Source organism: Equus caballus, chromosome 15, assembly GCF_041296265.1.
Source record: "Equus caballus isolate H_3958 breed thoroughbred chromosome 15, TB-T2T, whole genome shotgun sequence".
Classification (NCBI taxonomy): Eukaryota; Metazoa; Chordata; class Mammalia; order Perissodactyla; family Equidae; genus Equus; species Equus caballus.
Window position 1 is genome coordinate 102,630,674 of NC_091698.1, and position 13,670 is coordinate 102,644,343.

At 41.5% G+C, this 13,670-nt stretch overlaps 1 long non-coding RNA gene across 1 annotated transcript in view; it reads right to left on the reverse strand.

Annotated features, from left to right (window-relative positions):
- Positions 1-598: 598 nt before the first annotated feature.
- The window catches only part of LOC138917769 (uncharacterized), a 42,669-nt gene continuing 29,597 nt past the window's right edge, over positions 599-13,670 (reverse strand). Inside the window, exons 5-6 of the long non-coding RNA XR_011426217.1 lie at positions 4,014-4,140; positions 599-1,022 (exon numbers count right to left, since the gene is read on the reverse strand). This is a non-coding gene — a long non-coding RNA (uncharacterized lncRNA). The remainder of the gene's footprint in view (positions 1,023-4,013; positions 4,141-13,670) is intronic.

A 13,670-nucleotide genomic window follows, 5' to 3' on the forward strand; every position in this document is an offset into this window, starting at 1 on the left:
GAAGCAAAATGCTAGGTAATCAAGTGATGGAGATAACCTAGCAGGCATGTTAAGAGCCCTCATAAAAGACTATTTATAGAATCGTAATTCTGAGGGGCTGCCTCCTCTTCTGAGTAGGAAAACTCGCCCCAGCCGGCGTCGGTCACTTACCAAGGACACGGCACCAATTAGCAGCACAGGCTAAAGGAGAGAACCCAGACATTCTGAGTCCTGGTCTGGCTGCTATGAAAAGTTTTAAACTTCTCCTTAGCAGAAACTGTTAAGTGTACGGGCTAAGAAGTGAAATTTAGGTATTAAAAGACAATGGAAAATGAGCAAAATGGTCAGCTGTGAGGCAGAGGAACATGGAGACACATTGTAGCCTTGTTTAAAGGCATTCTAATTAAACAAAGATCTACTCTCTTAGAAATACTGGTGACTGTGTTCTGGAAACCTCATGGCCACACCCATCTCTGCAACCACGTCATTCCCGCTCACGTAGGAGGAAATGTTGGAGAATGTTCTATATCGAATGAATGATCTATAAATACAGCTTGACATTTTTAGGGAATATTTTCTGTAGCTTAGGCTATATTCTTCTTATAAAGAAATACATTAATTTTTTTTAATTTGGGATAAAAACGTTTTTAATATCATTGATAAATGCCATTCAAATTTATTTAAAAACAAAACTTTTGGCAGGAAAGTTGATCAGAATTTTTTTTCTCCACAGGAGCAAGAGTCAGGGATCTCTCTAACCAAGGCGGCTGCTTACCCTTCCAACCTACCTGTTCATTCCAGACCTGTTTGGCAAAGAAAGGACTTTACGTCCCTAACACTGTATCTGGACACAGACTCCAGCGTTTGTGTCTGTGGCCACCTGCAGGGACCACAAGGTCCTTACTGAGTGGGTTGAGAGGCCTGCTCTGGACTGTGGTTTCAGCTCCCCGCTTGGGTCCTTGTCGCTCCCCATTTTCTGGACCTGGTTCTCCTGGCTTCTTTGGCCTCTCTCTGAGCTCCCAGGTGCACATCCACTGCATCTCCTGTCGGGTTAAATCATGCGTTAGCAGCTTCTTTCAGAGGCCAGCGATTACTTTGCCAGATATAGAGACTGGTACCAAGAGTACTTACAGATAACAGACCCATGGAAATAAAAGTACTAGGAATTGGTATTTGGGCCTGTTGTGGTTAGGTAACAAATATTCAGCTGGTATTTATAGAAGACTCCGGTAGCACGTCATAAAGCACCTAATGAAATGATTAATTGTAGTCATCTAGAACAAAATGCACATGACGGTCGAGGCTTTGAGAGAAATAGTGATCATTGACACAAGCATATTAGAAATTATGAGGAGTTCAAGTCCTTTCAAGCCAACTGACTACACACCTACAATGGTGCTAGTTAGTCTCGCTTACAAAAAGTAAATGAAAAATCCAAATGCGTAAATATTTTGGGCAAGACATGGACTGAGCACCAGGGACTTTTAACGACTATGCTGAAAGAATCATTGATCCAGTTCAGCTGCAGGGAGGTGTCAGCTGAAAACCCGACACACTTTAATCCTTCAGGTGGCTAGTTCGCTGTACAATGAATTTATGTTGAAGTCTCTTACGGGAAAGTTAAGGCATTAACCAGGAAAGTGAGGGCATTAACTGGGAAAATAGGAGACTCCAAGAGTCAGAAAGGGCATACCTGAGAATATGGAAAACTCAGAATACCTTCACCTTTTCCCCTCTCCTAAGCCTCCCTTGGCAGCCGAAGCATGTCCTCCTACAAACTGGGGGCACTATTTCCTGCCTGGATTGAAGACCCTAGAAACCCCTCACCTGAGAGAGAGTCTTTCTGAGGGAAAGACACTTTATCTTGTGTCCCAACATTACTGGTACTATTCACTTACAAATCTGTACCAAGAGTCAGATCCCTACATACTCTAGATCCACGGTTGCTAGCAACATAAATTGTAGAAGAGAATCTTCCAGATTCTTCCAGAACTAACATAATTGCAAGTTCTTGCTAATTTCTTTTGGTAACAATCGAAGTAGAACTTGCCAGAATATCGTCTGAGGAGTTCAGACTATAACCTGGCAAATATCGTCCATTGGCAGAGACTGACTTGCAGCCGGGTTATGCGAATAAAGTTTTATTGGAACACAGCCATGACCATTTGTTTGCATATTGTCCGGGGCTACTTTCATACTACAATGGCAGAGTTGAGTGGTTGTGACAGAGATTACATAGGCTGCAGAGCCCAAAATATTTCCCATCTAGACATTTACAGAAAGAGTCTGCCAGCCCTGGCTTAGTCTAAGGAGACAAAAGTATAATTGCATACTAGGCTGTGTTTATCACATGGGTGAAATCAGAAAAGTTTTAGTTTCACTGTGCTATCTGGAGCAACTAGAGGTAGCTTTAACTGGTTGACCAGTTGTTTTATAAGTCTGGGCTATAATTCCAGCCCATCTAAAAGAAAGCTGAGAAGTCAGAAATTTTTTGGGAAAAGTACAAGAAGAAAACAAAGATTCAGTGTTGTTGACAAGGATGTGTCATGTGCAACCTGCCCATCCACCGCAGACCTATGCCTTTTTGGAAGGCCTAAATCTGTTTCCTCCACCAGGAAACGTTAACATCCTTCACTAAAGCTGACTTGAAGGCTGCTACTTTTGAGTGCATAACCTGCCAGCAGCAAAGATAAGCCATGAGCTTCTAACACAGCACATTCTGGGGGACCAGCCTGTGATGGGCTAATCACACTGAACTCTCTCTTACTGAAAGGGTAGTGACTTGTCTTCAGTTGAATAGGTACTTCACCTGGAGAGGCATGTGCCTGTCTTTTGATCACTATCCATAGATGCCTGGACCTTCTGTATATCATCAGGGTGCATTGAAATTCCTTTCTCGAGCAGTTCTAACCATTTGCCTTGTAGAAGACTCCAGTTAAATACTGCTTAATCAGTGCATTTGCATTGGAGCTTAGGAACCTTAAGCTTTGGGAGACCAAATCTTTTATAATGGACTATAAGCAAACCCACATTTGTCCCCAAAGAGAAACATTACCTTTATCATCCTGGACAGTAAAGAAACCTTCCCTTCTCTTTGGAGAGAGAACTCTTTCTGTCTTTCAAGGTTGTTCACTATAAAAGCATCCTTGAAAAGACAGACCAACAGGAAGGCAGCCAGTGTCTTTGCTCACAAGCCTTAAAGAAATCTGATAGAGCCATGAAAAATTTCTTCCATCAATGGCAAAGAAAAAGAAAATGGCAGGGGAAGGCATTTCACAATTTTTAAACAAAGCAGAAAATGCATGCAAAACACAGGTGGGAGCTCTCCTCACCGCTGCCGTCCGATAACATTTCTGCCATGAGGGAAACGTTCCTGTACCTGCACCGCCCAGAAAGTAGCCGTTAGCCACGTGGCGCTGGTGGGCACTTCCCATTTAGCTAGTGTGACTGAGGAACTGGATTTTTATATTTAGTTTCAAATAATTTAAATTTTGATAGCCATCTATAATTAGTAACACAGCTTTAGATTCACGTTGATGGTGAAATGGGTTATGTAAGTGGCATCTCAAACTATGGGACTTCAGTTGGAAATATGATATCGTTATTGAGTTTTTCATGAACAGAAAGGACTTCATCACCCTACAGTTTGTGCCAGGAGACTGGACCACCTCACTCTGTTAAAAGGACATGTGAGAGTATTACTTCATCTTTTATGATATTTCTGTGCCAAAATTCACTTGAAACCAAAAGGTAGGCTATATTTAAATTTTCATCAAAATTTCTAGTAAAATTTTTTTTCCCATCCCTTTATTCTTACTTCTATAAATTCTTCCTTCCGACTTAAAGATACATGTTATCTAAAAAGTTCCACTGGGCTCAGATGCCAAATGGTAATGACTGTTTTCCTGGTGTATAGAGAGTTTTAAACCATCCTGGTAGGCCACGTAACATTTCTTCACCCCAAGAATTTACTCCCTGGAGAGAAGTAAAGCAATGAGTCAATGCCCATGAGATCCACTAGCATTACCACATACCCCATTTCCAGCAGGAGTTGCTTTGTTAAACCGGAATGAACTATTGAGGTTGAAAACCTTTTGAGTTTGGAGAGGGTGTCCTCCACAAACGGCATAGCTGTTTCTCCCATAGCCGGGATGCGTGGTTCTAGGAATCAACGCAGAATGGAAATAAAACCTTCATTAACACACTCAATGACACACTCGAAAAAAATTTGATTCCTTACTCTGTGATGCTAGTTTCTGCTTAGTTCTTAGTTCTGCTTAGTTCAAGGTTGTGGTACTCAAGGGAGGAATGCTTCCACAAGGAAAAACAATAATATTTTGAATTAATTTAGCTGGGCCATTTAGGGCTCCTTATAACACCGGAGGAAACAGGCAAACAGTGAGAGGACCGTGTTGTCTGAATATTTGATTTAAATTATCAGTCCGGTGTCCTTTCAATAGATTTCCTTTCTGCTTATTGAAGTTAGAGTTGTTCTCTGCTGCTTTTAATTAGGGATCGTGACTGATGTAATCTTCTAAAATAAAACTCTGAGCCCTCTCCACTGCCCAATGTTTCTTGTCAAGATGCAAGCAACTAGAAATGACAATAAAAATATCTATGTTTTTACAGCATATTATATCATACATGTCTATTAAAAGCATGTTTTTAAAAATCTGAACTCTACTCTTACTTTTCCATTTTCCATATTTTTTATGCCACATATCCCAGTCCACATTTATCTCTTTCTTCACTAAAATATATGAACTGCTTTTTTCCTGCTTTGCTTCTAAGTCCTTTCCTCTTGCCTGTATCTTTCAAATCAATCCCCTAATCAATTGATTATATAAACAGAGTTTTAAATTCTCCCTGTGTATATTGATTTCTTTTTTTCAGTCTTCAACCTATTGATCAAACCATTTGATCAATTGAATAAAGTAACAGCGTCATCTGGCATATTCCACACTTGGGCACTTTTGCTTGAAGGAGAAGAATGCAGATGTTTGTTTTTATTCTCTAAACGATTACAACCTTAAATGCCGCATTGGATATGCACATCGATAAACCTTATGAAATCGTTCCTATCTCTTTTTTGTGGACTGTCTCCAGGGCTCTGAGGCCCAACGAGCCTGAAAGCTAAATGAAAATAATTTGCTATTTACACAGAGCCTTTCATTTTCTAGGTAGTGGGCCCATCTTTAACCTTTTACCTGCCCCATTATAGCATTTACCATGTTGTACTATATACTTGCCCTTCTATCTCTTTATCCTGGGAGCTCTTTAAGTTGTAGAGCAAATGATTATAAAAGAGAAATGGAGGGAAGGAGCAATGGAAAGAAGAAGGAAGAATTTATCCTAAGAAATGTATGACATCTATCCTGATCAGTTACATTCAAGAGCATGCTCATAAATGCTTTTTAAATATGAGTTTTTAAACTATTTTATTCTAATACATTCATTAATACTATCGTGCCCTTCTTTCAAACAGCACTCCCCTAAAAACATCATTGGATGATTATTAAGAGAATATTGGGTGAAGGGGATTCATATTATTAGCACATGACTCACTCTAGTCCCTCCCTGCTTTATCTAAAGAACGTGGGTCAAAAATTCTCTAGAGAGGCCACTGCTAAAGCCTAAGGAATTCTGTCACCACTTGGGAGGTGAGTTGGTTGGGACCCACAGAGGACCCTTCACTGTGCACCCAAGTGTGGATTCTTCTAGCAGAGGACTAGCCTTGGACCCTAATCTTCCTCCATCCTGTCTGGAGAGTGTTGGGTTGACTCTCAATGCTCAGCATGAAGTGAATGCCTAAGACTCAACAGCCACTATTTCAGATAAACATTGATTTCTTCCTTCCTACATTTACCCAACAAATATTAACTGAGTACCCAGAATATTCCAGGCACTACTGAGTAGTGAATAAAAAACATAAAAGCCCCATAAGATATGGAAGAAGCAGTCAATAAACAAAATAGTAAGTAATATGTACATAATATTAGATGTCAGTCACTTCTATAGAGAAAAATAAAGCGGGGAAGGGAGTCAGGAGATGCGTGGGTTAGTGCGTGTGGTTAGGGGTGTGGGTGAAGTGGAGTGTGAGACAGGTGCCCCTTTCACATTGTGTGCTCTGTGAAAGACCCCCACTCCTTACACATACACAATATGGCACCAGGAGTGGGACCTCACATTTATTCATTCAGCAAAGATGTGTTAAACCCCTGTTACATCCCACAACTGGCCAGGTATGAGGTATAGTAAAAAGAATAAGATCCAAGGTCTGTTCTCAAGGAACTCACAGTTCAATAGGGGAAAAAGAGATGTACACAGATGAGAATGTCATAATATGCACACTGCAGAGTCTGCACAGCCTGCGAGGGAACTACGAGGAGGGGTCCCATCAAAGGCTGCAAGCTCTGCTCCCCTTCAGAGTGAACAGAGATCTATGTGGACTGCATGTAGGGATTCAGGGATTCTGAGTTATTCTAAAGCAGTGTTTTCCAAATGTCAGGCCTTGATGCAGTGGGCCACAACATCTATTGACTGAGTTGTAACCAGAATTCTTTAAAAATGAAATAAAATAGAGTACTTTATTTCAAGCCACAGTGCATCACGTAATTGTGTGTATATGTGTAAAGCTTTTAGTTGCATTTGTCTGCATTGGGTTAAAATGTAAAATTTTTCTTACTCTGGGTTTCTTCAAAATAAGATTATAATCCAATGTTCTAGAGAACATGGTGGCTGACTGGGAACCTAAAACATTGCAATGCGGCCGTCAGAACCTCAGAGACCAACTCCCTGTTCTGTGAAACCTGTTGCTGGAGCTTCAGAGCTGATGGAAAGAACAACAGATGTAGCTGGAACAGCCTTGAAAGGCTCCCCCTTCACCCTGTCTTCTCTCTCCTCCTCTATCGGCTTCTCCAGGCTTCCATTACGTCACCAATGTGAGAGTGGACACACAGCACATGGCTTCGTTCCCCAGGAGCTTGTCAAGACTGCCCTGGTTGGTGGCCACACCCCAGGGGAGGAGCTCTTTGCCACTAGGGACAATACATTTGGGACAAAGCTTGTCTATCAGAATAACCTTAGGGTTTTTCAGCTAGAAATGGCTTAAAAAGCAAAAAGTGATCTGACACGCAGGGCAATAGCATCAATTAATTTGTTAAATCTATCGTGCTTCCTGAAGTTTGGAGCCCCTATGTACAGTGGAGAAGACACTGGGTATTAGCTAGGACTTCAACCTCTGTGCCCCTTCAACCTCTGTGCCCCTCTTTAGAGATCTTATGGCTTTAAGCAAAGTATTCCAGCTCATTGGGTCACAAGTGTTTCATCTTGCAATGCTGTTAATAATAACTACCTCATAAAATATGAAGACAACATGGTTTTCAAATGGTTGTGATGTTAAGAGAGTAGTGGAGGCTCTGGAGTGAACAAACCCTACGTAATCTCACTGGGGATGTTCTGCGCTGTGTAATTGCCTTTCTTGTGACTAGAGTTTAAGCAGCATGATGTATTTAAGTCACATTCAGGCAATGCATTTCTCCTGCTGTGGTCATTGTCACCAGAAGTCAGCATATGCACGTTTCAGCAAGGACTGGCCCTGTCATCCCAACATGCTATTAGAATACTCCTCCCAGCCTGGGTACTGGCCAAAATACTCTGGGTCTGTCATCCCATTGCAACTTCACGACTCATCCTCCTCCGGCCAGATCCTGTGCTGGGTGCTGAGAAGGACCCATACATTTCCCATGAGGAAATGACCTTCAGTGAATTTCAAGGGACTTGCCCAAGGACACACAGCATGTAGGTGGCAGAACAAGATGCGAATTGTCTCCTGATTGCTAGCCAAGGGCTCCCAGCTGTGGTTCTTAGGTACTCGGACAAAAATAAAGGTCAGAAATCTTTCTGGGGTTCTCTCTTTTGTTGTCATCATTTGGCAAATGTAATAGGTTCTCTTGAAAACGCAGAATACTTGATATTTCCTTGACTTGTGATGCTGTGTTCTTGCCTCATTTCCTTTTCTTAATCGAGTCTCTTTTCTGAAACTCTCTTTCACCTGCTTCTCCCAGAGGACTGCTCCTCCTCTTTGCTTCCTGCAAGGCCTTGGGCATCACTTTCCTCTCCAGGAAGTTTTCCTTTATGCTCCCAAGTTGGACCAGGTGCTCATCCTTTGTGCTCACAGACACTTCTCTCTCCCTTATCATTTACCAAATGGGTTGTTGTATTGCTATTGTACGGTCTCCCCTCCCAACTGCACAGTGATCTTCTCGACGATTGAGGCCAAATCTTATTTCTCTTGGTCTCCTTATTGTCTAACTGCTACTATGAGCACATAGTACACATTGGGTAAAAAAGGTGATCTGAATTTATTGTAAAATTTTGGGGCATGTGTGTCTTAGTCAGGCTGTTATAACATACACCATAGAGTAGCTCCATCCTCATGCACCTAATTATATCTCAAAGTCCACTACTCCAAGTACCACCACTGGGAATTAGGGCTTCAACACTTGAATTTTGGGGGTCGCAAATATTCAGTCCGTAGCAGTGTGTACATGTGTGAATGAGGTTCATTTTTCTGCGGATGGATTTGAATCCCTCCTCTACCAACTCAATCATGAAGGCCTTATGAGACTTGCAAAGAGCCCTGGGCCCAGATCCGTGTCTTTACCTCTCACCGTCTCTTCAACCTTGGAAAGTCAAGTGACCTCCTTTCTTACTGATCCTCAGCTGCTTCTCCACAAGATGTCAGTGGGGGATCTGCTCCACCTTGTCTGGAGGTTGTAACGGGGTGAAGGGTGCTAATATATGAATGTGAAGTCCCTTTGAAAACTACAATGTCCTATATTCAGGCACTTGGGTGCTGATTGTTGGGGTCTTGGATTAACACCATCGTGGGTATCCAGCTCTGAGTGGTGGCACTGAACACTGAGGAGTATTTCCATCATGGCCTATATTATTATTAATACAATTCTTAGCTTGAAATATTCTCCTTTACTGTCTAAAGTCATTACATGATCTTTGCATTTTACCTAGATTCTCCAATTAAACAAACTCATAAATGAAACAGCGTATGTCTTGGTTTTATTGCTTTTGTGATTTTAGAATAACACTGAATAATTTGGAACTGGAGACAAGTATCTATCTCATGCTATAATATTACACAGAAACAAACTTGACATTTCTAAACTCATATTTAATTTTATATTTAGAAGGAACCTGAAAAAAATTGTGTGCAAATCCCATAATTTCACACAAGAAGAGCCAAGGCCATGACATGTTTATTAAGTGAAGTTACGTAGAAAATGAATGACAGAGTCAGGATCGAAAAACATTTGTTCTCAGTCCCAGGCCAATGCCTTTTTCTCTACCATTCTGTTTTCCTTCAAGTTTTGGTCATGTATGCATATAGAAAATAAGAAGATTTGATTAAAACACATAAACATTAGTAGTTTAAGTCTCTTCATTTTAAAAACGTCTACTATATTACAAGAATAAGCTAGTGCTTAAGAAGCAACATAGGACAGGCTGCATTCACAGTAAGAACTTTCTGGAGCTATCTGAAATTTTAGCATAATTTTGCCATATGTTTTCACTATTTTTCAGGCTACCATGAAGATCACTTAAACTACAACCATCACCTTTCAAAGGGTCTCCTCGTCTTTCAGTAGAGGGCTCTCCTAAAACACAAGACACAGCCTGAAACGTCTCTACTTCAAAATCACCCATAGGTTTGCATCTCTCGCACTAAAGCCCAGCATCTTTGTACCTGCCCAAGAGGCTCTGTATGATCTGGCCTCAGCTGCCACCCAGCCTCAGTGAACAGTATGCTCCCTTGTCACTAATCAAACTGTTTTCCATTCCTTTACCATGTCTACTTTACTGGCTGCTTTCTAGAAGGTTCCACCACACTTGACTTCTCCCTGCTCATTCTGAGAAATGCTTTTACTAGATCAAGTACTGCTCTTCTACATTCTTCTAGAATCCTCCCGTTTCTTTTTGCTACTTTAGACAGTTGTAAATACATGCTATACCATCTGCCGTGGTTTGCTTAGCGTTTAATTCACTGCTAGCTTCTAAGTGCCAAGAGGTGGGGATCAAGAGTGTTTTCAGATTCCCAGGGCCTAGGAAGGCACGTGACTCACAGCTGGGATTCAAGAATACTTCCTGACTGACTTTCCGCCTAACTCCTTGTCAGCCTCTGCTGACTCTGAGTGATGATTTTCATGGAGTCAGATTCTCAAGCTACCCTCTGCACAGATTTGCTGTCTCTGCTGTGTTGGCTCAGGATCTGACCCCCGTCCACCTCTGCTTTCACCTTAGTTTAACTTCCTGGGTTTATTCATGCATCTATACTCTCCATGCTTCTTCGCCTTACCCTGCCCTGTACTCATCTTTATTTCTCTTATGTCAGGGTCTACTGCGTTTGGGGACCTTGCCTGTGTCTGAGCTAGACCAGGGCACCACTCCTCCTCCTGGGTTACTAGATTTACCTTCTCTCCATTTATCTCTGGTCTGTATCTTGAGATCTAGGTGAGAGACTGACAGCAGCTCAAGGTTTCCTTGACCAAAGAGGGTTAAGTTATAAAAATTCCTAGCTTGAGGATGAGCTGCTGAAGCTTTTAATGGTGAAATCTCCAGCATCGGTGGGTGCATGTTAAAACATTTCAGACATGTATCCTGTATACATCCAACCACTGTCCATCAGATAAGACTGGTCCTGAGTTAGGAGAATGGGGCAAAAGGTGAGGGATATATATCCATCAGCATCTCATTTCCTCTCGAAACAATCTCACAAGGTGGGGATTATTATTTTCATTTGAGAGTTTCTCATGCTTAGGGAGGATATGGGACTTTGCCAAGATTATATTTCTAGTGACAGGCAGAGCTGGGTGCAAACTCATGTCTGCCTCATTCAGATGCATATTTTTCCACCCAGGGGAGGGAGTATGATGAGGACATAGAAACCTCAGGCCCACAGCCGCTATCATGACTGGGTCATGTTCCTGTTCTATAGCAAGGAGGTGTGCCAGCCTCGTCAGCTGGTGATGACATGCAGATCAAACCACAGTGAAACCACGAGAATAGAAAACTAAAAATTCCAACAAAACCAAGTATTGAGGAGGTTGTGGGGCAGTGGCACACCTCTTACTAGCTGGTGAGGGTGCACATTGGCACAGTCACTCTGGAAGTTTTTCTGGAACTCTCTAGAAAGCTGAATGAAGCAACTCTTCATCTAAGAAACTGCCTTAGAAATTCTTGCACATGAGCCATGGAAATATGAACAAAGATGTTCACAGAAGCATTGATAGATTGTTGCATAAATACGTTGTGAGGTCATCACAAAATAGAAATATCGTATACACCAGGATAATTGCATGGACCTCAGCTGTGCACATCCACATGGATGAAACTCAAAAATATGATATTGAGGGAAAATAATGCTGAATGTTAAGTTTCATGATAATATAAATAGTATAATCAATTTAATAAAATACAAAATTAAACAATATATCCTTAGGGAGATAGATAGATGATAGACAATAAGATTATGAAGGAAAGCAAAGAATTTAAAATACAACCGATGATGTATCACCCTCCTCTGAGGGGAAGATGGAGTTTGTGATTGGGGAGTGGGCAAATTTCTTAAGCTCAGGAGTTTATTTTTACTGTTATTCTTAAATACTATGTATTATAAGTAGTTTTTGTACTTGTGATATTCTATATTAAAATTCACAAAACTGCAAACATATTTTGCAATTTCAGAAATGTATACTATCAACAATATTGTATTTTTTTTTATACTGCAGGGGAATATGCTGTCTGGCTTTGCTTTTCACTAATTTATAATGTTCTGACCAGCTCAATAAGCTAATAAACAAGGCAGAGTCTTCAGTTCTATTGAAAATGATGAGAAATCCAATTCCATCACATTAAAGAACTGAGAAGGAAAACCTCCCTGTGCTGAAAATAACAGAACCGTAGATTCAGAGCAAATCTTAGAGCTCATCTATGCCAAGCTGACAAGCAATATTGGGCCAACACACTCTATTTCTTTTCTTTTTGCTTTTAATGTAACTCCAATGATTCGATCTTATTTTATTTCTATATTAAATATGTTCATAGATAGATAAACATATGTTACCTTTATCTTTTTAATCAGTAATCATTTACCCAATGTGTACTATGTGCTCATAGTAGCAGTTAGACAATAAGGAGACCAAGAGAAAGCTTGGAAAGGCAAAGTGCATGAGTAGCTCCAAGGGATGAGCCCCTGTTGAGAAGAATCTTCTGGATCTCAACCTGAACTGACAATATTCTCCTATTGTCTCTGTCACTGGCATGAGCTCCTAAGGCATTTGTGGCACCTCTGCATTCAGAAGACTCCCCATAAAACATCAACCATTCCAGATTCCAGACATCTGGTCTTTCTTGACAGCTAGTAATGACGTTCCACATGATAGCAAGCGCGGGCAGGGAAGGCCTAAGGAGGCGGTGTTTACCTGCAGAGGGCAAGGCAGGGTGAGGAAGACAGAGTAAGGTTCCTTGGGACCAACTGGAGCACGGGTGCACATGGAGTTAGGATGCAGGAGGGAAATATGAGAACAGCGAGGGGCAACTTCTGCAGCGGTAGAATGGGACTAAATAAGGAGGCCTTGATTGGAAAGAGTGATAGGTGAGCCGTGACAGAAAATGAGAAGAATGCGAACTGCCAGTAGGCAAAGATGGGTTCTTGTAGAAATTAAAGAAACACTAGTCTACGTGAATGATGAGCAATAAAGACAGAAAAACATAGAATTGGAAGGAATCATACTAACTGAAAATGACCAACTCTAAGGAAAACATCTGTATATCCGGTTCTCCCCTCTAAAGTTGCTCTGAGGATAAAATATAATTTATATAAATAGATGGTACATGCTATAAAACATTACAGCTGTAAAGTATTGTTCTTGAAGTCCCCTTAAATAAACTACTGTGTTTTTTCCCTGTGCATTAAATTAAACCTTTACCTAAGGTGTCGTGGACGTTTGTATTTGCATTGAAACTGTATCTTTTAATCCAACCACTCCTGGCTAAATAGTAAAGGCTCTATTTGCATAAAGTACCACTACTTGGGAAAGAACTCATTTCAACTGAAGGGTGAGTTGGGTTGCATAAATTGGTGTCAGGAAAGTGCCCGGGCATGGAAGAGAGGAGCAATTCTGAGTAAAACTCAGTGTCTACCACTCACTGGTCTCAGCTCCATATTCCATAAACTCACATCTGAATCCTTGGCAAAGGACCTGTGTGTTGAAAACTGAAAGAATTGCATAAAATCTCTATGATTTAAGATTGAGACCTTAAGAAGACAAGGCAGGCCTGCTTGGTAGGTTGTGTGACAGGCAAGGAAAATCAACTCTGGGATGGGGTTCCTGGGGGAGCCAATAGGAGCACAGAGGGTCATGACTGCTTGAGTGCTGGGCCAGGCAAAATCTGGAAGGTGGAGGAAAGGGGAACACAAGCTGTCAGAGAGCATAAGTGTGGAGGCAGTATCAGCTGTTTCATTAGTCACTTGTGGTGCCTTTGGCCAGCATGTATGGTGGTCCCAAACCACAAGAGGCAGAACCGGGGAGGATGGAGGGATGGATGCCCCGTGTAGGCTAAACTGCCCAGGTCTGTGTGCTCAGAGGATCCGTGCTGAGCCTCTCAGGAGGTGT